The following is a 3,246-nucleotide window of genomic DNA, read 5'->3' as shown; positions in this document are numbered from 1 at the left end:
ATGATAGATCTATATTGTGAAACTCGTGTTATTACTTCATTCATACATGTATTATTTTAACATGTATCACTTGGTATGGATGAAACACCTATGACGGTTGACGACTTAACGTGTAGTGTTGATGTGAATTATACGCGAATATAACACATATATTATAATATATGTATATATTTTTTATTTATTCACGTTCATACGATAGCAGCGGTACGCTCGGGTAGGGTTTCTTTCTATACCTGTGCATGCGGCAGGAAGTGTATCTAGGTCACGCTGGCGCGCGCTCTCTCTGTACTGTACTGAGCTGCCACCTCCGTGAAGTCGCGTACGTTCATGCACGCACGCACGCTGACTCGTGCACGCACACGCGACACACGAGCGTAAATTAAATAGATGACAAAAATAGTATAATATAAATAAAATTAATAGATTATAGATTATCCGTCTTTGAGAATATAATTATACGGCACAACTGCCGAGTTTAAGATCTCCATTTTTCTCCCTCGCTCCCTCTTTCTCTCCATCACTAAGTCTCTCTCTCTCTTTCTCCCTCCCTCTCTCTCACACACACACTCTACCCACCCGCACCCCTTCACCCCCTCTATCTCTCTCTCTCTCTCTCCTCTCTCTCATATATTTATATTTGTATGTATAATTTATAATAATACATAACGTCATTATAATTCGATCATGTTCATTCATGCTTTCAGGCCATGAAGGAATATACTGCATGGGATCATCAATAATTGCCGAGCCGATCTCTCAGAAGTTCACATACAGATAAGTGCTATACTGCATAGATTATGGCTTACGTTAGCACAGTTATAGAGTCATTGTCTTGTTTTCCCATTCTACATGTGAAACAAACAATTTAACTATACGTGTTGTTGTAAGTAAGCTAAATGATGCTTGTTGCTGATGATGAATGTATTGTTGTACGTGCGTACGTATACGTGTGAGTGTGGGCGCGTGCGCGTGCGTGTTTGCGTGCTCGCGTGTGTCTGAGCGCGTGTGCGTGTAACTGTGAGCGCGCGCGTGTGCGTATGTGAGTGCGGGTGTATGTGCGTGCATGTGTACGTGTGCGTGTGCGTGTGTGCGTGCGTGTGTACGTGCGTGCACGTACGCGCGTAGTCGTGATGCTTTTATACTTGAGTTTGTGTTCCACATTTACCGTAAAAAGACACACCAAAAATCATAAAATTTAAGTCGTATGCGGCTTGGAGTGAAACGTTGTGCAAATAAACAACAATAACTTATAAAAGACGGCACTTAATATCAAACCCTGACACACTTGTTTACAGCAATGTGTTAACTACCATTAATACGAGTGTGAAATTAAAACAATCATTCAGAGTTGTGTAGGTGCGCGCGCGTGCATGTATACGGTGTAATCATAGGAATATATATATATATATATAATTACATAGAGCGAGACACTGACTAGTATATTATTTCTATGGGTGTAACAGCAGGGCGGCGGAGCCCGTCCGACAAGTCCGGCCATGGCCAGACCAATAATGTTTCCGATCATTATTTTTTACAAGCACACATTTTCGTTATGCACAGGCCGGATCTACAATTATTGCAATCCCGAGCATATAATGATCTGAAATCACATATAGTTTATGTATACACGCATATATACTACTACATGCCGTTGTTTTCATGTTTATAAACATTGACGTCATATGCGCACATGCGCAGTTTAACGGTTGGCAGCAAGCAGATGCGTGATATTGTTCGATATACAAGCACACGCACGCACGCACGCACGCACGCACGTGTACGTACACACGCACGCACGCACACACTCATGCACGCACGTGTACGTTTCACACGCACCCATGCATGCACGCACGCACGCACGCACGCACACGCACGCACACGCACGCACGCACGTGTAAGTGAACACGCACGCACTCACACACGCACGCAGGCACGCACGTGTACGTTCACACGCGTGCACGCACGTGTACGTTCACACGCACGCGCGCACGCACGCATGTACGCACGTGTAAGTGCACACGCACGCACGAACGTGTACTTGCACACGCGCGCACGTGTACGTGCACACGCACACATGCACGCACGTGTACGCACGCACGCACGCACGCACGCCTGCACGCACGTTTACATACACACGCACGCATGCATGCACGCTGGTGTACGGACGTGTACGTGCACACGCACGCACGCACGTCTACGTGCACATGCATGCACGCACACACGTGTACGTGCACACGCATTAAATTTGACATGTAAATTGGCAGATGCCGAAATAATTAGGCCTATACTGAAGTATAAATATAAATTTGTTAGAGTTTTGAAAAGTATTATTAGCTCTTGATATTATATATAGCGTGTTTTAGTGTAGGCGGCGCTGGGAGTTGTCGCGTGCACTCAGCTACGTAACGTTAATGATTAACGCTCCTGCTCGTAACGGCCGCTAGGGCCTACTCACTAGAGTCAGTGTAGCGAACGCAGTCAAGCGTAACATGACGACTGGTATTATACAGGTTATCAGCTACGGGGTTCATAGTCGACCACCATGTTTGAGTAGGAATTAAACGTGTGATATATAATTCTTCGTGCAACTGTATTATATTGTGCATAATTGAAGGCATTATTGTGTATTTACTCAACAGACAGTGTGGATTACGTACCGAACAAGCGGTAAGTGTTTGTGTGACTGTATACGTGTCGTAGGAGGATGATGGTGACAGACAGACAGGGTCCCGTAACCTTTGCTTTGGATGAGTTGGTGGCGTGTTAAATTCAACTCTCAAATCTCAGTTTACTGTGTAAATATGTTTATACTTATAGCGTTTATCAGTTCTTAGTGAATATTTTCGTTCCTAACTAATATTTGCTTATTACTAAAGTAAGCGTGAAACCGCGAGGGCATAGAAACTAAATGAATTATCAATGTAAAGAAAAGGAAATAGCACGCGTTGCCATGCCAACGTTTATAACTTTCTAGAAGGCGATAAATTAATTAACGCGCTGATGCGCTAAAAGAATATCAATTTCCTGAAACGTTTTATACGGCCGTTTTACGCCTCATGCCATCAGTTGCCTCAAGAATGCATTTGGCAATCGTGGGTTGTGTTGGCTAACGTGGCCCTACGTGTTCGTGAACATTACTAAATGCCCGGCAGCTCCTAAAAACCCTAACCCTAACCTAACCTTGTTATACTTGAGATAACGCTGAAAATTTAAAAACTGACGGGCATTTTAGTGAAATCGAAGCCA

Source organism: Priapulus caudatus, unplaced genomic scaffold (assembly GCF_000485595.1).
Source record: "Priapulus caudatus unplaced genomic scaffold, Priapulus_caudatus-5.0.1 Scaffold1310, whole genome shotgun sequence".
Taxonomy (NCBI): Eukaryota; Metazoa; Priapulida; class Priapulimorpha; order Priapulimorphida; family Priapulidae; genus Priapulus; species Priapulus caudatus.
The sequence above is the reverse complement of the archived record's forward strand: the minus strand, read 5'-3'. Positions refer to the sequence as shown.